At 46.0% G+C, this 22,003-nt stretch overlaps 3 non-coding genes across 3 annotated transcripts; all 3 read left to right on the top strand.

Moving 5' to 3' along the window:
• Positions 1-8,136: 8,136 nt before the first annotated feature.
• On the top strand, positions 8,137-8,218 carry trnas-gcu (transfer RNA serine (anticodon GCU)). Its single transcript has one exon. It is a non-coding gene; the product is annotated as a tRNA-Ser (tRNA).
• An 11,105-nt stretch (positions 8,219-19,323) lies between these two features.
• On the top strand, positions 19,324-19,395 carry trnah-gug (transfer RNA histidin (anticodon GUG)). The gene has a single exon. It is a non-coding gene; the product is annotated as a tRNA-His (tRNA).
• A 2,532-nt stretch (positions 19,396-21,927) lies between these two features.
• trnah-gug (transfer RNA histidin (anticodon GUG)) lies at positions 21,928-21,999 on the top strand. The gene has a single exon. It is a non-coding gene; the product is annotated as a tRNA-His (tRNA).
• The last annotated feature ends 4 nt before the right edge of the window (positions 22,000-22,003 follow it).

Raw genomic sequence — 22,003 nt, 5'->3', positions numbered from 1 at the left:
CAGGAGAGAATAGACTAAGCAGCGTTCTCTTTCAACACTGTGCTGAAACATGCCCTTACTTCCTGATTCTAGTCACGTGACCTACTCTATCTTAACACTGATCACAGACTACAAAGATATGTGTTAGCGTGGTGCTCACTCTAACTTATTTTTGCAAGAACCACACGGCAGACAGTATGCCCTTATTAAGCATTTGCAAATGGAGAGTCATTCGTCGCTGCGCGTACAGCGATGATCGAATGAGGTCTGACTCAGGCCTCTTGCAAGAGCATTTTTTATTGAGAGAAACAGGGTGGGGGTAAGTGTGGGGGTGAGAGTGGACAGGATGGGGTTGAAGCCCCTGGCCTGCTGGTGAAAGCATAGCAGGGGTTCTTTTACGATGTTGTGTAAACAAAACAACTTTGATTGCTTCCTCTGCAGCTGATCAATCACTTCAAAAGATCTTAGCACTTTGTTCTACTACTTTTGTTAAGACAGGACAAGCTAGGTTAATTATTACAGGTTACATTCCAACATAAGCATAGGATCAAACTAATCTATCAACCCTAACAACATGAAAGACACGACAAGGCGAAATAATCAGTTATCCTTAATCCGAATCCGAAGGCGGTTAAAGTGAACTTGATTGATCTGCATCGAGGGAGTACACGAGTCTTTGTGTGTGATATCTAGTTATCATATTAAGTAAAAAACAATTTCTTGGGAGCTAATTTTTGGTCATCCTTTTTCACAATCTTACATTTTAATGAAATTTTTCTCATGCATATCATTGGACACCTCTAGCTGATGAACCAATGACAATTCGCATACGGGGATTAAGGACCCCCCCTCCCCAAATGTAAACAAGATGGAACTGCATGCTATCTGCATTGCATCGGAAGACAGTAAATACAATTCTAATAAAACTTTAAAGACTATGATCCAACTTGTTGAGTGTTTTTATTAACTTTTACTGAGATACTGCACCAAGTTCCTGGGGGTGCACATCAGTGAGGACCTCTCCTGGTCCGCAAACACCTCGTCACTGGCAAAGAAAGCTCAGCGCCGCCTGTACTTCCTGCGGAAATTCAGGCGTGCATGTGCTCCTCAGGCAGTCCTGTCTACATTCTACCGTGGCACCATTGTGGTAACTGCACTGAACAGAACTTGAAGGCCCTGCAGCGCATAGTGAATACGGCTAGTAAGATTATTGGTGCTTCGCTCCCCTCCCTGAAGGACGTTTACACCTCCCATCTCGCCCGCAAGGCAACCTCGATTGCCAGAGATGTGAGTCACCCGGCTCACTCTTTGTTTGACCTTCTGCCCTCTGGGAAGAGGTACAGGAGCCTGCGCTCCCGCACCACCAGACTCGCCAACAGCTTCTTTCTCCAGGCTGTTAGGGCCCTGAACTCGCTACCCCCTTCTGCGTAGCGTGCGGCACTGTTGCGCTATTTTCGGGAATGTCTGCTGTACGCGCACTTGCTTCTTTTTTTTCTGCTCCTCTTATTTATTTATTGTTGTGTTATTTATTCATTATTTATTCAGCACGCTTTTGTTGTACTTGTTTACTTGTTTGTCTGTTGTGAGCCATGTCTTGTCACCGTGGGATAGGGGGGAACGAAATTTCGGTTTCTTTGTGTGTCTTTGGCATGTGGAGAAATTGACAATAAAGCTGACTTTGACTTTGATAGTTGAACCCTGGCATATTTTCTCTTGTATTTCGTAAACTGTATTCAGCCATACTGACGTTACCCAGCTTGCTTGCAATTAACCTAGATGGCTAACGTTAACGTTATATTAACGTTAGTGCTTGAACGTTACTAGGTGGCGTATGTATTTATTTATTTATTTGTTTATTTACAGTGGGAAAGATTTGAGATGGGGTGCTGCATGCATGTGTGCCATTCATGTAAAGAGCCCACTAAAATACATAATTCCATTTTCAGAGACAAGTTGGGTTAAATTTATCAATTGTACATTGCAGTGGGCTAATTTAGATGTCCCAGAGAGTGCAATAGTTGCGGTTGTCATCGTTTTGGCGAATGATTTGACCCACATGCAGGAAACCAACTCAGAAGTTCAGAATGAGTGATGAGTGTTTATTGGAGGAGATGCGGTGGAGGCAGAGCGGGAGGATCTGCGCTCGGAGCAAGGAGCAGCAACGGCGGAGCGTGTGGAGTTCAGCCAGACGGGGTGGATCTTGGCGGTGAGCCGTGGAGGGAATCTGCGAACAAAATACACAAGGCTTGGTCAGAGGATACGACGTGGCTATGGCGGAGATCTTACTGCAGACCTGAGGATCAGAAGAACGTGGCGTTGATGAGCAAGAGGGTATCGAGGAGCCAAAGGCACAACCGTGGAGGTGATCACAACAGGTAGGACACGACGAGCAGTCCATTGTTGTCAATAGATCCGAGGCAATATTTACTTCCTAGTTCCTGAGTTGGAGGAATGCCATTGGGAGACATCAAGTCACGAGACGTTGTTACGAGTTTTGATTGGTTCTGCAGCAAAGACCCCTTTGCAGCAGTGCCTGTTGCGTTTCGCAATCAAACGTTGATTTTCATAAAACGATGACCAAAAAACAGCTCCCAACAATCAAAAATTAGGTCATATTAAAATATCACATCCTCCCTACAACCAGATCAATCATTTCACTAACGAAAGCCTCAAGCGAGCTTTGGCCTGCCACCGACTGTTGGTCAGGAAGCTGGTGATCCACTGACAGGTGGAGGCAGGCACCGCAAGCTGGATGAGCTTCTGTTGGAGGATGTCAGGAGCGATGGTGTTGAACGCCGAGCTGAAGTCCACAAACAGGATGCTGGCGTACGTTCCTGGGGTGTCCAGGTGGTGCAGGATGTCGTGCAGTCTCATGTTGACCGCATCATCCACCGACCTGTTTGCCCGGTAGGCAAACTGGAGGGGGTCAAGCAGGGGGCCCGTGACATCCTTCAGGTGGTTCAACACTAACCTTTCCAAAGATTTCATGACCACAGATGTCAGAGCGACAGGTCTGTAGTCATTCAAACCTGTGATGGCGGGCTTCTTGGCCACCGGAAGGATGGTGGAGCTCTTTAAGCACGAGAACACCTCACACAGCTCCAGGGAACGGTTGAAGATCCGTGCAAAGGTGGGTGCTAGCTGTTCAGCACAGACTTTCAAGCAGGAATGTGACACGCCGTCTGGGCCCGGTGCCTTCCTGATCTTTTGTCTCCGGAACATCTGGCACACTTCTTTCTCGCGGATCTGGAGTGCGGGCGCGGCCTCTGCAAGAGAGTAGGTGACAACGGTGATGGAGGTGTGGACAGAGCGGTTGTGGGGGGAGGTGAGTATGTTGATTGTGCTGCAGGAGGTCCTGTTGTGTATTCTTGTTAAAATCACACTTACATGTGAACTGGAAATGACAATAATAACACATAGTGAAAGCCAAATTGAACAAATTGGCTATTTCAGAAGTGTGCTTCAAACTGGTAGCCCTTTGCCATAATCAGTACCCAGGAAGTAGCTCTCGGTTTAAGAAAGGTTGGTGACCCCTGCGCTAGGCCAACGAGCCACGTAGTAAATTAGCTGACTCCGTTACATTCCGATTGGTAGTTGTTGGGTCTAAATACGATTAGACATTAAATCACTCGCTGGAATGAAGAGGAGAAGACAACCAAAACAGGTTTACTCGCGAGGAGAACGATAGAGAAAGCAATCTCAGTTACAACCTCCATCAGTTCTGAGTCCTTACTCCACGTGCCGACTGAACTGCCCTTTCATCCCCCCTGTTGAGCCATGTGTCAAGTCAACATCACGTGACAACTTCATGGCTCAATATTGCTGCCCATATGTATCGGTTCATTTGTACGGGCAGATAATATTGCTGCCCATTTGCATCGGAAGTTTTTCTTTCTCAAAGTGACAAACCAATCCACCAATCGGAAAAAATCAACAAAATAACTGCCAGTGAATTAATATAATAGTTAATTGTTGTTGTTTCTTAACTTTAACTAGCTCAATCGCTCTCTTATTCTCAAATTTTAAATTTAGCTTTGAAATGTCGTTATTACATTTTTTTTTTTTTTATCCAATTCCAGAACGCAAGTTCTTTCTATCTCTCAAATTTTGTTTCATCAAGGCTAGGCATTAATGCAGTGTGGACCAGTTTCTGCCCATAAACAAATTGCTTGCTTTTCTTTACTTCCTATTTTTTCAAAATTGATTTTGTTTTGCGGTGCAAATAAGAATTATTAAATTCTGCAAATTATTTTGTGCACCTACGTACATTAGCCAATTTCATCCTTTTAACACATAACACTGACAGCACACAGACAACACAAAAACAGCAGAGACACAGATCACAAACAATACCAACAAACAACGCTGCGCAAACGTCATCCTCTATTTTGACGTTTTGGTTATACCTTTTTTTTTTTTTTTTTTTCTCATCAGTGCCTTTTATCCTTCATGCTAATGCTGTCACATCTTCCTTAAGCATCACCCTGCTTCAAACATTCTCTGAGAAACTCACACTTTCCCTGCCTCGCCCACAGCCATAGCACCCCGTGCGAGGGGGGGGACGCGGCATCAATGTTGATTGGTCACAGGCTGGCCATTTCCTGCAACAATCATGATGCCGGCCCACCGCCCACACGAGCATAGCACAGGCGTACGCGCACAGCCCCGACCCGCGACTACGCGCGAGCGCAGGCACGCTTGTCAGTCTCACCCTCTCAAAGGGCAGGCCAACTTTGCTGTTGCCCCCTTTCATCATGTTCACATACAACATCTTTCACTGTCTTCTACACAACATTTGCTGTCTCTTATTTTCGTCCTATCAAGCCACCGTTCTAGTCACTTTCTGCCACACACGTCTTATTTTTTCTACTGCCACACACTGCTCATCTTAGGTTCTCCAACCAACTTAAGCACACCATCATCCACTTCTCAATTACCCTAATTTGTATTGCTGGCCTGGACCCTACGTGGATGGCATTTTTTAATTGCTGTTGATAAGCCCCTTGGGGCGCATTATCTTCCACCAGTCCACTGTGTAATTTAAATACTTCTGTCATGCGCACTCGATATTCATCAAAGGTTTCATTATCATTTTGCTTTGTTCTCCCTATTTCTGTATAATTTGCTCTCATTTCCTTTGACCAATCCATTTCTATTGGGTGTTTCTGCCTGGTGGCTCTGTCTGTTAACCCATAAGGGGGGTTGACCCCTCTTGTGCACCAGTGTCGGGTATTTGTGGATACAACTTCTCTATGACCTTATGTTTTGAAGTTGTAGCATGTGCTTTCCCTACGCGCTTCTCTACTTCCTCTACACCTCCCCCTTCTTCTCTAGCTCTCTGTAAATTTTGATTATCTCTTGCCTGCCTACCATTAGGCCCAGTCTCATCATCTTCCTTCCTACAATACAGTGCCTTTTCCACTTTCTCTTTTTCTCCCCTCTCTCTCTCCTGCTACTTTGAGCCAAAACACCACATCCTCATCTCCTTCTTTTTTCATCTTTCTAGGGTCTCTCTTTGTTTTCTCTTTCATGGCGCCTCTAAGTTCTATCAATTTGGTTGTTTTTAGTTGTCCCTCAAATTTATATTTCTTGACCCATTTATCGAGTTTTTTTTTTAAATCGGTCGGGATCCTGCCTTTCAATTATTTTCCAATCTTCATATTTAAGATTATCTCGGATATTATTTTTACTCTTCTCGTTCCCCATTTTAATCAATTTGGTCCCAACTGTAAAACCATAGGGGTTTCTAAAGTCGGGTGTTTCCAGTGGGATAACGAAAAGATCCTGTGGTGATTCTCACTTCTACCAGCGTTCTGGTGGAGAATCCTTGCCTATTGCGTCCACAGAACCACGTTATGTGTTCCCCACTGCTTTAATATGGAATACTGTATCTAGTGATACGTATTCCCATTCACACTCCCAATCACTCAGTATTACGGAATTTTCGGCATCACGTGGACTTCCGCTGACCTTTTTAGACGGGCCTCTCCGTCGGACACCTCTGTCCTTTAACCGGTTTGTTACACCTGCGTTGTGTAACTTTTATTTAAACGGACCTTTCCGTTTTGGTACCTTTAGAACGAACCTTTCCGTTCTGTCTTTAACCGGTTTGTTACATCTGCGTCGTGTAACTTTTATTTAAATGGACCTTTCCGTTTTGATACCTTTAGAACGAACCTTTCCGTTCTGTCCTAGGACTTTTATAGGGCACAACGAGCCCTCGGCCGCTCATTCCTTTTATAAAAAAAAACCAAACTCACCCTCTGGTTATCTTCACCTCTGCACCTCGGACTGCCTTCAACCCTTAGATCCCAGCTGACGAGCAGACAGCCAGCCTTTGAAAAGGATTCTAGGACCCCACCTAGGAAGGTCCTGCCCCGCGCGGTCTTTCTGGATCTCTGCTGCCGTCCGCTGGAATCCTCCGGTGTGTTGGCATCCAGCTCGAAGGACCAATTAAATGTTGGGTCTAAATACGATTAGACATTAAATCACTCGCTGGAATGAAGAGGAGAAGACAACCAGAACAGGTTTACTCGCGAGGAGAACGATAGAGAAAGCAATCTCAGTTACAACCTCCATCAGTTCTGAGTCCTTACTCCACGTGCCCCTCTTTTTAATGTTATGGTTGCCCTGGTTACAGAGGCGTTGCTACACTAAAGGGAGGGGGAATTGTGTCTGTAGCAACGCTGATTAGCAAAAGAATGTAGTGTGGTGTGAATTAGCACTTCGCTGTTGGCTCGTGACCCCCCGCAGAGGCCATCCCCAGCCGTCTTCCCTCGCAGTTGGCTGACTCGTCGTCGACTGTGATCAAATACCTTGAAGCACGTTGATTGCCGCTTTGCTGTGGAACAAATGCAACTAGACCTTTGCTAACTTTATCTACTTGGTAAATTAACACATAATAATAATAAGTAACTTGTCCTAAACACTTCAACACACATTAAGCAAACGTGAGGTAACCGGTATGCAGTTCCTTAAACAAACATTGAGTAAATATGGGATAACTTTTATGCAACTACTTCTAACTGTATGTAACCTTTAACAAAGAAAAACAGGTCTGATAAACTACAATCTATGAACCAAACCTACATCTAAATGAAAAGGAATGAAGTTCCTGTGAATCAAACAAAGAACATGTCACCTATGCAAATAAGCCCTGCTCATTGTTAGTGAAGGCCTCTTACGGGAACCAAAACACACAGACAACATAAGGACAGGAAGGATACAAATGGCTGACAGGGATCAAAAGACATCCCTATCACTAAAAAGGAAGAACCTAGATAAAAGGAAAGATAAACTCGTAAAGGCGAGGCCTCCAGGTCTGGCAGGCCAAAGCTTCACTTAAAATTATTCCAACAGTAGTGAATATGACATGGACCTGAGGACTGCATTTTAGTGATTAATGAATTCAGATTGATATCATAGCCGGTTTGGGCGTGTCCTTTCAGGGTCATAATTTTGTGTCTACCGCTGCCTCATGGAAGACAGGCCTAAAAAAAGATGGGAACACTTGAGGGAGTTTCACCAAGATGAATTTGGAAGAACTTTATGAAATACAGTTGATGTTAAAACATGGGTGGACGTGTCTGGAAGCCTGTGTTCAACAGAAGGCAACAGTGAACAACGGAAAAATTCAGCAAGGTAATTTACTTACGCCATGACCCAGATTCGTTCCGGTGATGCTACGGCCACAACGCTATACGATCATGACCAATATGCAATCGCATACAATAAGTTTAAGGTCTTTTCTTTAGGATCTTCAGCCAAGACACCCAGGCAGACCATGAAAGAATGTTGATGTTAAAATGTTGGTGGAACTATCCAACTGTGCAGATCCGAAGATTTGGGGTGAGACAACATTGAAAAAACGTTTTTCTTTGTTTAGAGTGTCACTTATTTTGTGGCTTACCCTTTCTTCATTACACATCTAAAGTATCGTATCATTTTACCTTGCGGCTTATACTACACCGTACATACCATATCATGTCGCCTATTCAACTCATGCATGAGATGCGATGGCTGAGATATTTAGGCGATAGGTTGCTACTCCATTGTGCTCTCCACTCATCATTTCATATCACATCCTCGTCGGATTTTCACAAGCTTCACATCCAAAGTATCTTGGCACAACGTACGTAACATAATTTGGCAACACAAGATGAGGTGGCTGAGAGGTTAAGGCGATGGATTGCTAATCCATTGTGCTCTGCACGCATGGGTTCAAATCCCATTCTCATCGAAGGTTTGCTTTAAATTGTTGTGGAGTGGTACATCTGTTTTCCAACATCCCGGTTCTCGAACAAATCGTTATTTGAACGCGTTAATGATTTTGAGTGACACGGATGGTTTGTTAAAATTGATGTTTATATTACATTTATTTGATATATCTAGTCTGACGTCCGTGGCACACGTATTCTTTTCGGCGTCAATTTTTTTTTCTTTTTTTTTTTCTCAAGTGACACGGAAGACGAAGATTCTGGTAGATTCATTGATTTGGAGTGACATGGATGGTTCGATAAAATTGTTGTTTATATTATTGTCATTTCATTCATAGTTTATATATTGTTATATGGTCCTGTAGAAAAAAATTAACTGTAACGCGCCACTGACGTCGGACTTCTATACATAAAGGAGGACCAACTCGATCGATGGCTTTAATGATTTGGAGTGACACAGATGGTTTGATAAAGGTGTTATTTATGTTAGAGTTATTTGAATAACTGTTATTGTTACATCAGGCCCGTTCTCAGCTTCTCGTTTGTGTTTATGTCACGTTAGCATACCGTATCGTTAAGCCTGTTGTTGCTCGTTCATGTTGTTAGGTTACGGATTCTAGTTATTGATCTGACTCCAAATTCCGATCAACACTTAACACATAAATTTCTATGTCCTAATCCACACACTGGCGCACCTAACAATTTTGCGAGTTCGTTCTGTCAAAGAGAAGACCAGTAGATCAATTAGACCAAATTTACCAATTATTTATTCCTGACAAAGCGCACTAATACAGGCCTGGGTCCCGGGTCCCTCACACTAAAACTCGTGCGTTTTTGTGACCACCAAAAGACGACACATTCTTCCGGGTTGCCCAGTTTTAAAGAAACACAATATGAATATTAAAGCAGGCAAAATATTGTGAGATGATTGGTCGATGGCCATCTCCTCCCCGTCCAGGTGTCGCTGAGGTCAGGCGGTTGGGTTTTCCCCTCGAAGTCCGGTCTCATAGACGTGCTGTTGTTCTCGTTCCTTCACCGACCTTGAGATGGTTTCCTCCGGTACTCCCTATCCGGGCCTATTCCACAACACTTCGAAGAAAACAAGTTCATGCAGTTTGCCTGCACATTCCTCGGCCCCCACCAATCCACACGAGCACTCCAATACTAGATATGAATATGATTATAAGTTTAACACAACCTTAAAAAATATGTTTGCAAACTCCCGAAAGCACAGTTTCCTTTATTCCCTCTCATGACCTCATTTATGAGGTCATCACCCGTTACTCTAGCAAACAGCTACCAGCGCGCTGTCGATCCTTCCTTCCCCCCGCTGCTCATGTTGAGTCACCAGGGCATATTGGCCCATCGGTGGCAACGGGCCAACGGTTTTCTCGATCAACCGGACAGTGAGTGACCTAATACATGGAATACAATAACAACTGCATAAAATCATAACTGTAGTAAAAATAGCCACAGCAACAAGCACAGACATGATGAGGCTTTTCTAGCTTCCGAACGTTTTTATCCAATCAGACCAAATATCGGTGTGTACACCTGAATGATCTTTCATCTTTTTGTTCAGTGTCCTTAGTCCTTCCAACGCCCTGGTCAGTCGGCCTCCTGGTGCCGTGTTGTTTGGGATGAAAGTACAACATGCATCACCCAACATTCCACACACACCATGTTCCTTAGTCAATAGCCTGTCCAACGCAATTCTATTTTGGAACGCCATTAACGACGTTGCAGCCAATTGTTCATGAACTGCGGCAAATGATTCAGCTGTATAATTACCCAGTCGTTGGACATTGTAATGAAAGTAATTAGTACGGTCTACATTTTTATTGGGAGTGATCCATAGGAAGATACTTTCGAATCCCGAGAACACTTGATTAATGAGTTTATACTTATCTGGCACACCCCGGGGCACTCCTATAGTGTCAATATATGTTGGATCGTCGTCGCTCAACCACTGGGGCAAAACGTCTCTTTTGCTTGCTTCAGGAGCCCCGCCAGTGGGGACTCCAGGTTCCAATTGAGATTCTGTATTTCAATGGGGACAACCACCACAGGCATTATCAACGACACGAGGGCACAGACACCTGATGCATTCTTCGGCAAGCGATCCTATAATTTGTCATCTCCACACCACAACCAGATGTCACTGGTCTTCCTCTGCTCCTTCCATCACTGCTGGGTGAATTCTGGCATGTCCTGTTAAAGCTTGAAAGCAAGTGAATTTGGAAAATAAACTTTGTATATCACAATTACAAATTGAAACCTACTCACCCATTTCTATTTTACCACTCCCCCTTTGACACATTCACCCAATGTGTCATTACGTATCAAAAGGAACCTGCAAAGCGTCCCCTCTCATCACCACACTCATTGTAGACAGGCCCACGGAACCACTAGTTACCATCTGGGCCCCGGGACCATCACCCCAAGTCCTTGAAACTTGACTGTCCACCACACACACTCGGCAACACAAACAAAAATCATCGCACTCCTGTCAGTGAGCTTATAGCCCGGCTGACAGCGGACATTTGTACACACAAAAACAGACATCAAGTATCAAAATAAAAACAGTCATAAAATGAATCCTGGCGCCTGCGGATCATGTCCTGAAAACCACGTCATCAACAAGTTCATCATAAAAACCAAAAGGGCAAGGGTTAACATATTCTTGTAAATCCAACACAAACTTTCCACGAATGCAATCGACAACCTGCAAAAAGGAAAACAAGTTACGCAAGCAACGCGCAATCCGCTCCTTAGCTGGTGGCTGATGCTGCAAAAAAAAAATCAAGTCACACAGAAAAACAAAGCAGAGCATGCTATTGTTGCAAACACGTTCAAGCGTCAAACAATTGGTCACTGTCCACCTAGTCCGTCACCCCGTCGGGTGAGCTCAAAGTCGTCACACGTCAAATCGTCCAAAGTCTTGCTGTTCGATACTAGTTCTGTCTTGTCTGACCATATCACTGAAATGGGCCTTCTCCATCACACCGTTTTGTTGTCGATGGTGCCCCTGATTGATCATTGAGCCATGGTTCCGGTCAGAACTCACTTACCAGTTCCAGACCCTCCAGTCTGTACCACCCCTTCAGGTGAGAGGAATTTTATCCTCAATTGCAAACACATCACCCCAACTTCAGACCTCTCTGGCCAATCATACTGCGCACACACAGTCATAGATGATCTCATGCGCACGCACCCATCCACACACTCGCAGACACACACATCCGTCTCTATCACTCAGCTCTCCTCCCACACTAAGCAAAGTTAGTATGTTAGTGTGCAGGCAAACATTGACTCCTAATAGTAACTCTTCACATTTGGACATATTTGTCAACATGACCTATTGTAAAATCTCCAATTCAATTTTCCATAAACTCGCCCATCAGATTCATCGCAAATTGTCATATATGTCTATCTGGGGGGGGACGACTGTGGGACCCGCGTGTCACGGGAGCCTCCATAACCTCAGATTGCTCCTACAAACTCGATCTCTATTAATTATCCTAATTAAATTCAATAAAGATGGGTCCGACTATTCCCTCTGGATTTTTACGTCATCATTTGGCTCTCCCCCTTTTTCCTGTTGTCTAGCTCAAATATGTTTCTCAGTCTGCTTCTCTTTATTGCCCCTCTTGGCGAGTCTCACTCCCCCCTTTTTCTCTTCCTAAAAATCCTGCCTGTCACACCATCCAGCACCTCTCCCTAGAATGGGCAGTTTTTAATGTAATTTACGTCATTGCTGTCCAGATCTTCTATCCTCAATCTCCCTTGCTGTCAATCCCTGTTAAAATGCCAAAATGCCCCTCTTCCTCTTGACTGAATCCACTTTAGACCAAATGTCCTATTCTAAAATGTATCTAACTCAACTTCTACTTCTTAAGCCTGACGAGCCAAAATATCAGATCTCGCTCTTGTTTCTTACCGTTTTAGCCTATTTGTTTTATCCAAATCTGTTCAATCTCTGACTATGATGCTTTTCTCTGTAGCTCTACGCATTATTCAATTTTTTATCAAATCTCCTCAGTTCTGTCAAACTCAGTGCACAATGAAGCTCCTGTCCACCTTGACCCAAGCTCCACCCAGTTTGGTAACGCCACAGCAAGGAGTGCGATTTGGCCGTCGGACACTTCCAACACCCCTGCGTCCCAGAGGCCACACAGAGTGTCTTCCATGCCTTGGTCCGCCTCTTTCGGCCAACGATATTGAGGCCGTTTGATAGGCTGCGTCTCATCTATTTGGAGATCAATAGGGGCCACCGAATGACAAAACCCGACATCAAATGGACCCTGGGACCACAGTGTGTCGGGCAAGGCCGCCAGCATTACTTCAGCGTCCTCATGATCAGTTAACTCCCTACCGTGTGTGCGGGACACCAACATCATCTCCAGCAATCCTGTGTCTGCCATGGGTTGTTTAATTTGGTATGCATTCTGAGACTCAGACCAGTACAAATTAGGAATGTGAGTTTTCCGCCAATCGGTCTGTTGCAACAACTGCTTGACCATTGAGCCCAATTGTCTGGCCTCGTGTCCTGGGGCAAGAGCCAGCGAAATGTGTGGCACCCCTTTCTCTGTCATTTTGAACCACTGCATTTGTTCATATGTCAATTCAGTTGCCGCTGCGACTCCCTCTTTACCAATCAAAATGGATGATGAAGTTAAATCCCACATGTGCCCTTCAATTTCTTCAAACAAATCATCACTTTTTCGGTCATAATATAGAGTGCAATGCAAAGGATCAACAGGTGGGTGGTATGGCGCCAGTGAGCAGATCCAGGGCTTCCACAGTAGGTAGGTCGAGAACACACCGCCACCAGCAGGGGTCTCTGGCTCCAGCCTGGCCCAGTAGATGGTTGCAGTTTCTGCTTCTGCCGGTAGGGGCGCCATCAGCCACTGACCATGTTGTTGTAGCTGCTGTGAGCACTGGATGCCGACGCCATCTGGAAATTGAATAATCACTCCCTCTGGCCCACACAGAATTCTGGCTTGAACGGCTGACAGCAAGTCCCTTCCCATCAAGTTGATCGGAGTGTCTGTGGAATGGATGTATTTGTGCCACAGTCTACACCCTGTCCTTGTGATCACAGTTTCAAGTGGTTTGGTAAAAGGCAGAGTACGTGGTTGTCCCGAGAAGCCGACTAAAGTTGTTGTTTTCTTTGACAGTGAGGATACAGGAAGGGCAGTGTTTATTGATGAATAAGTTGCTCCTGTGTCCACCAGCATCTCCACAGGTTTTTCCTTCCACTGTCACATGAAGCATTGGCTTCGCCGGGCCACTGCTTTCCTGGCTCCCCGGGCAGCCCTATTCAAATTGTCCACACCAGAGATCATCATGTTGGTAGTACTGACCTCCGTGCGTTTGTGGGCGGGTGGCTCCGCGCGGTCGATACTGTGGGCATTCTTTTGCCCAGTGGTCGGTTTCGCCGCAGATGAAACATGCGTTGGGCGAATGGGGTTTGTATGCTGCCCTCTCCGGGTAAGCAGGTGCACTCCCTCCCCGGCCTCTGTATCCGCCCCGGAACTGGCCCCTTCCGCGCCCCACCACCTGAAGAGCCCGTGACATTTGCATTTCCTTTTTCTGTGATTTAGACTGTTTAGCTTCACCATGCATTTTTGCCAACTGTAATTTCAACAACTGTTTAGATAATGCGTCTGTCTCGTTTTCAACTTTAGCTTGTGACTCAGTGAACATTCTGCAGTGATGCAAAAGATGACGTTTAAATCGTTCTTCGGCACAAACCAGAATGTCAGGATCTGACATTAGCTGCTTCTTCACATCTGGCGGAAGTCCATCCAGCAGCGCCGTTCGGAAGAGCACCTCTGCCTCGTGCGTGAGAGCCGGATGGCGACCTGTGGTTTCAATCCAACTCTCCACACATGTTACATAATGTTGTGCAGGTGACATTTTCACATCATAAGGAAACATAGTGGGGGCCAGATCGGTGGGTTGTGGGAAAGTCAATTTAATGTTTTCAAACAGGGGCGCTGCTACTTGTGGCAAGGGCACCTCCCTCCCCAGTCTCGCTGTGCCTGCTGCGTCCTCAATTGCCTGCAATTGCACTAGGGAGCATGCTCCTGCCAACATCTGGCGCATGTCACCGAGTGTACAGCTCTGCCCACTCATCAGAGCCAAAAATTTGTTTAGCCACACCTTGCCTCCTCTGTGAAGTGGGGGCATCTTTTCCATCATCGCGGTCACATCACGGAGCACCATGGGCTCGTAGTGCTGACCGCCCGATGTGGTCACCAGCGGACACATCAATTCATTTTTCTGCACCTCGGCCTGTGTCATCTGTCCCTGACCACTCCGCAAATTATATTTTCTCCGTGTCTCTCTCTCTCTCCCTGTCTGCACTTCTTTCTACTGTCCTGATTCGCGCACTCCAACATTTTTCTCTCTGTTGCATCACAACATCATCTTCTTCCTCACCCTCGCTGCTTTCCCACTGTGGACGCTCTTGCTGTCTTCGCGCGCTCTTCGCGTCTTCTCGTCTCCCTCTCTCCGTTGCCCATTTTAACATCTGCGCTTCCTGTCTACGCTGCTCATCGGCTTGATCAATTTTCTTTTTTAGCGCCTCATTCTCGGCAGTAAGTCTATGCCAGCTTTCTCCTTTCGTCACATTGGACGGTTGAGGGCTCGGACCGGGGGTGGAGGTGTCCACGCGGGATGTGTCCCCCTCCCGGGCACGTCGCCTCTCTCTATTTACTGCTTGTTCAATCAACTGTACAATACTCTGATCCGCCCTTTCGCCTTCGCCCTCGACATCCACTACCATCCTGCCACCCAGCGTCACCACCGGAGCCATTACTCCGGGGTCGCCGTACGGCGGCGGTCCAACATAGCTCACTCCGAGTGTCGGGGCACTCGGGTTTGTCACATCATGCAAAGATGGATAAATGCCCTTGTATTCATTTCTTTCCTCGTCTATTTTCACTGCTTTCTCTACCCTTCTTTCTCATGCTCTTGTTAGCCTGCAATTGTCCAAATCAAAAATGTTATTTTCTTTTAACTGTCTTTCTTTTGAACCTCTAAATCGCTCGTGTTGCTAACCTAACCTAACCTAACCTTAAAGAAAGGACAAACAGATTACTCCCAATAGCTCCTCATTATTTACGAGTTAGCCCCCCCTTTCTTGAACATTCTCTGATCCATGCCGTCTTCCTCCTCACACACCTGCACCCACACAGGGTGTGCACATAAACGCACACACCGAGCACGCACACAACCGCTCAATCTCACTGCTTCAAACATTCACTGAGAAACTCACACTGTCCCTGCCCCGCCCGGGCCATAGCACCCCCCCCCCCCCCGTGCGAGGGGGGGTCGCGGCATCAATGTTGACCGGTTACAGGCTGGCCATTTCCTGCAACAATCATGATGCCGGCCCACCGCCTGCACAAGCATAGCACAGGCCCACGCGCACAGCCCACACCCGCGACTACGCGCGAGTGCAGGCACGCTCATCAGTCTCAACCTCTCAAAGGGCAGGCCAACTTTGCTGTTGCGCCCTTCATCATGTTCACATTCGACATCTTTCAATGTCTTCTACACAACATTTGTTGTCTCTTATTCTCATCCTATCAAGCCACCGTTCTAGTAACTTTCTGTCACACGCCTTATTTTCTCTACTGCCACACCTTGCTCATCTTAGTTTCTCTAACCAACTTAAACACACCATTGTCCACTTCTCAATTTCCCTATTATCGCTCAAAAGCCTCCTAAACATTCTCCATTACTGATTTCTTCCATAGAACACACATCTCACTCACACACACTGATATACACACCCACTCATGAGGATCCTCTGCGCGCACACACACTCTCCCCCAATTTGGTTCATTTTGGATATTTTAGCGGTCTGATCTCTCACAGGAGGAACTGTTACCACCGGATATTTTTTGAGGAGGCCTCACTTCCCCTCGGGGATCTCTTTATTAACCCCAGCTATTTGAATACGATCGTCACCGCACCCTTGTCCGCCACGACGAAGCACTAGGTCCCTGACCTATCCGTAGTACGCGTAAGTCCCTGACTTTACCGTACACGTTACACACGTAAGTTCCAAACTTATTCACCGTATGTATCTTAACTTCATGCACACCTTATTTGATCTGAACGACAGTCTCCTCTTAAATTTCCTCTTTCAATTTGCAGCATTTCGACTTATAGTAACAGGTATTCTGCTTACCTTATCGGTGATGAGCTCAGGGTTGAGGAGACGTCGTACCAGCTCAACGTTGTGCGCTTATTCCAAACGGTTCGCCGACCGGGAGACAGTGTTCCTGACACTGTCCGGTGTCTTGGCTAAAGACCACGAGTTGTCAATTACCCTTCTCTTGACATCACGTCCGCGGTCACCAAGAAATTGTTAGGTTACGGATTCTAGTTATTGATCTGACTCCAAATTGCGATCAACACTTAACACATAAATTGCTATGTCCTAATCCACACACTGGCGCACCTAACAATTTTGCGAGTTCGTTCTGTCAAAGAGAAGACCAGTAGATCAATTAGACCAAATTTACCAATTATTTATTCCTGACAAAGCGCACTAATACAGGCCTGGGTCCCGGGTCCCTCACACTAAAACTCGTGCGTTTTTGTGACCACCAAAAGACGACACATTCTTCCGGGTTGCCCAGTTTTAAAGAAACACAATATGAATATTAAAGCATGCAAAATATTGTGAGATGATTGGTCGATGGCCATCTCCTCCTCGTCCAGGTGTCGCTGAGGTCAGGCGGTTGGGTTTTCCCATCGAAGTCCGGTCTCATAGACGTGCTGTTGTTCTCGTTCCTTCACCGACCTTGAGATGGTCTCCTCCTGTACTCCCTATCCGGGCCTATTCCACAACACTTCGAAGAAAACAAGTTCATGCAGTTTGCCTGCACATTCCTCGGCCCCAACCAATCCACACGAGCACTCCAATACTAGATATGAATATGATTATAAGTTTAACACAACCTTAAAAAATGTTTGCAAACTCCCGAAAGCACATTTTCCTTTAATGTCTGTTCTTGGTGTTGGGTTTTGTCGAATAAATTTCCCCCAAAATACGACGAATACTCCGGAGCGACTTATATATGTTTTTTTTTTTTCATTTTATTGTGCATTTTATGTCTGATGCAACGTATATTCCGGAGCAACTTTTAGTCCGAAAAATAGGGTATGTGCCTTCTTATTTTTACTTTGTGTATCGTTTACTTGAATGTTTTGTTTGTCTGTGGGCCAATTGGGTGTAATCTGTCTTGTCTCCACAGTGGGATAGTAGGAAACGCAATTTCGATCTCTTTGTATGACTTGACATGAGAAGAAATTGACAATAAAACTGACTTTGACTTTGATAATGCGTTACAGTAGTCCAGGTGCGACTGTGTCCGCCACATCTAGTGTTATCGCACTATTCTGCTCTAGCTGGCGGACACGTCCCTATAGCAGGGACAACCTCTCTAAGAAAAGGGTGCAATTGGTGCACAAAGCCGTACAAACCTCTTGATCCGCAGCCATACTTGCGTGTCCGATGATCAACGGTAGACAAACAGCCACGAAGCCTCCGCTAAGAGCCAAACAGTGACGTGGTTGAAATGGCAGGGATTGACGGTCCGCGACGTTCAACAATAGTAAACTCCCAAAAGTGGAATAAAAAACGTAAAAAGCGTTGAAGAACTAGAAAAGCATATAGAAATGTTGGACTGTAGATCGTCTCTCTCGTGACGCTGCGGCGCTCTACGTGGCAAACCGGAAGTATGATTCAAAGTGAGGTTAAAAAGATAGAAAATAACACAAAGTAGGAGAGAGCGAATCACCGAGGTTGCCATCCGCGGTGCCATCTTATGATGTAATAATATCAACCAATGCAGCTATATATAGCTCTGCTGCAAACACAGGTTAACGCACATGGGTCGAAAACCTGCTTAAATTCTATTTCGCACAAAGAAATAAACACCCTGTCAGGGAACCGAACTCCGGTCTTCCACGTGACAGGCGGAGATACTGTCCACTATACTAACGAGGACTGTGCTGTGTAGAGGGGCAACTTGCTACTTGGCGGCAGAAAGGAAAGGTGGGGTGGGGGGCGGTATGTGCTAGAACGCTCACGGAACACATGCGCGCGTAACTATTATGTGGATTTTAACCGTCTGTAAAGGTTTTCTAAAACAGTTCTGAAATGGGGCAAACTGCTGTTCCAGTTCACATATGCCTGCGTTCAAGTTTAGAAAGCACTACCTTTAGGGGGAGCATTAGAGATTAAAGGTGAGGGGGTTACGGTAGGCGGGTTAGCAGGTTAAGGTTAAATTATTAGGGTTTGGTATTTGTTAAGGTTTTAGCCTTAGCGTTAGGGCTTGAAGTTAGGGAATTGTGAGCCTTAGGCCAACCAGATTCCATTTATTCCATAAATCACTGAAATTCCGTCTTCAGGTCCATGTCACATGGGCTACCAATCGGAATATAACGGGGTCAGCTGGTCTACTATGGGGCTCATTGGTGCAGGGGAATGATTCTCGCCTCGGGTTCATTGATTACCCGGGTTAAACTCCCGGACGATCTCTTCTTTGAAACACTGTTGTCTATCGTTGTGTAGAGTGGTTGACAGGCCAATGTTGCACAGAACGTAACATGGTCTGCAAGCTTTCTTTGAGGCTTGTTTGTCTAGGCCCTAGACAAGATTCATACCCCGTGACTCTAGGGGTATGAATCTTGCTTTGGGTGTGAGAGGTCCGGGGTTTAACTCCCAGATGAACCCTTCGTTAAAATATTGCTGTTGATCAACTAGCCCCATTTCATCTGAGTTGAGTGTCACATGGGCTGTCAATTGAAACGAAGGTTGAGTGAATTTACCTTGGGTCTCTTAAATATGTTGTTTTTATTCTCATCACTTGCCGTCATGTTTCATCCATTCCGCCACTCACCCTACAAGACTGTATCGACTGTAAACTTGTGTGGAAAACTGTCATTGTCCAAAGGAAGGCTGTTTAGCAACAGTGACCAGCAGACAAATTCATCAAGGTAATTTGATTATTCCATGACCCGGATTCGAATCGATTACAACCATTAACCACTACACGATCATGGCCTGTATGCAGGAGCGTTAAATAAGGTGCACGTATTGGCCATGATCGTATAGTGGTTAGTACTCTGCGTTGTGGCCGCAGCAACCCCGGTTCGAATCCGGGTCATGGCATACTCAAATTACTGGGTGGAATTTGTCCCTGCTCCCTATTGCTGAACAGCCATCTTTTGGACAATGACGATTTTCCACACGTTTGCGGTCGATAGCCTTAACTTGTAGGGCGAGTGGCGCAATGGATAAAACATCATGGCATAGTCAAATAATGTCACCCATTTTTTTATTTTTGCAAAAGTGTTACACACAAGTTTATAAGCCACACGTGTTATACGTAGCTGAACAGGCTAATCCTAGGAGAGTACATGTGGTGGCGCTGGAGGCTCTGTGTATAGCTGGTTAGTGCGAGATATGCAACAAAAACATTTTGGACAGCCAGACGACAACTTCAAACTTTGTCTGTCATCTGAAGAGCCATTCTGCCAAGTAAGTGCTTTTCATGTATCTAAATAGGTGTGTGTGTATATGTACCGTATTTGCCGGTGTACAGGTCGACTCGGTGTATAAGTCGACCCCCTAAAATTCGACGGAAATTTACGATTTTATGATATATCCTTTGTATAAGTCGAGCTCAATTGTTGCATTATATTAAACTTCAAAATTCAATATGCGAAATTTATTGACGAAATGTGTTCAAATTCCGGGAGGCCGTGCGCATGCGGCTGTTTATAAGCACCGCGGAGGAGATCGCGGCCGGCGAGCTCGCGCACGCCGCCCGGCACCAACGGGAGGCCGGAAATAGCTCCAAGCCGAGCGGATCGGCACTTTATAAGCACCGCGGAGGAGATCGCGGCGCCTCATTGGACTTCCAGCGGCCGGCGAGCTCGCGCACCCGCCCGGCACATCCGGGAGGCCGTGCGCACGAGCCAAGTGGCTGAAAATAGCCCCCGCCGAGCGGATCGGCTGTTTATAAGCACCGCGGAGGTGGTTGCGGCGCCTCATTCGACTTCCAGCGGCCGGCGAGCTCGCGCACCCGCCCGGCACATCCGGGAGGCCGTGCGCACGAGCCAAGTGGCCGAAAATAGCCCCCGCCGAGCGGATCGGCTGTTTATAAGCACCGCGGAGGTGGTTGCGGCGCCTCATTCGACTTCCAGCGGCCGGCGAGCTCGCGCACCCGCCCGGCACATCCGGGAGGCCGTGCGCACGAGCCAAGTGGCCGAAAATAGCCCCCGCCGAGCGGATCGGCTGTTTATAAGCACCGCGGAGGTGGTCGCGGCGCCTCATTCGACTTCCAGCGGGCCGCGCACTCGCGCACGCCGCCCGGTTCAAATTTTCTAAGTGCAACGCACAATGAGATGCATGAGAAACGGCCTTGGTTACCATCACATTTGAAGCGATGAATACGAAGTTAAATTTTATGACTCGGTGTATAAGTCGAGGTCGATTTTTTTCGGTCGATTTTGGATCGAAAAAGGTCGACCAATACACCGGCAAATACGGTAGCTTTAATGCAATGAATATGATGATGAAACTGAATTAAGTAAATATGACTTAATATGGAGCAAGTTAATAAATAAAAACTACAGTTAACTTCACTTGGACTTGACCTATTTAAGGACTTGACTTGGACTTTACTTGACCTATTTAAGGACTTGACTTGACTTGACTTGACTTGACTTGCCTAAGGAAAAAAAAAAGACTTAGGACTTACTTGAGACTTGAAGGTTAAGACTTGAGACTTGAGACTTGCACATGTGTGACTTGGTCCCATCTCTGCTCTAATTGTGCCTTATCCATTTTCAGAATCATTTCTTTATCTGTGAAGGAAAGGAGTACTTTCGCTGCCTCGGCTTCGGCGCGGGAAATGGCCTTAGCGTTAGGGCTTGAAGTTGGGGAATTGTGAGCCTTAGGCCAACCAGATTCCATTTATTCCATAAATCACTGACATTCAGTCTTCAGGTCCATGTCACATGGGCTACCAATCGGAATATAACGGGGTCAGCTGGTCTACTATGGGGCTCATTGGTGCAGGGGAATGATTCTCGCCTCGGGTTCATTGATTACCCGGGTTAAACTCCCGGACGATCTCTTCTTTGAAACACTGTTGTCTATCGTTGTGTAGAGTGGTTGACAGACCGATGTTACACAGAACGTAACATGGTCTGCAAGCTTTCTTTGAGGCTTGTTTGTCTAGGCCCTAGACAAGATTCATACCCGTGTCTCCAGGGGTATGAATCTTGCTTTGGGTGTGAGATGTCCGGGGTTCAACTCCCAGATGAACCCTTCGTTAAAATATTGCTGTTGATCAACTAGCCCCATTTCATCTGAGTTGAGTGTCACATGGGCTGTCAATTGAAACGAAGGATGAGTGAATTTACCTTGGGTCTCTTAAATATGTTGTTTTTATTCTCATCACTTGCCGTCATGTTTCATCCATTCCGCCACTCACCCTACAAGACTGTATCGACTGTAAACTTGTGTGGAAAACTGTCATTGTCCAAAGGAAGGCTGTTTAGCAACAGTGACCAGCAGACAAATTCATCAAGGTAATTTGATTATTCCATGACCCGGATTCGAATCGATTACCACCATTAGCCACTACACGATCATGGCCTGTATGCAGGAGCGTTAAATAAGGTGCACATATTGGCCATGATCGTATAGTGGTTAGTACTCTGCGTTGTGGCCGCAGCAACCCTGGTTCGAATCCGGGTCATGGCATACT

This window comes from Syngnathus floridae, chromosome 21 (assembly GCF_059516105.1).
Source record: "Syngnathus floridae isolate MCC-2025c chromosome 21, RoL_Sflo_1.0, whole genome shotgun sequence".
Lineage (NCBI taxonomy): Eukaryota > Metazoa > Chordata > Actinopteri > Syngnathiformes > Syngnathidae > Syngnathus > Syngnathus floridae.
The sequence above is the reverse complement of the archived record's forward strand: the minus strand, read 5'-3'. Positions and strand labels throughout refer to the sequence as shown.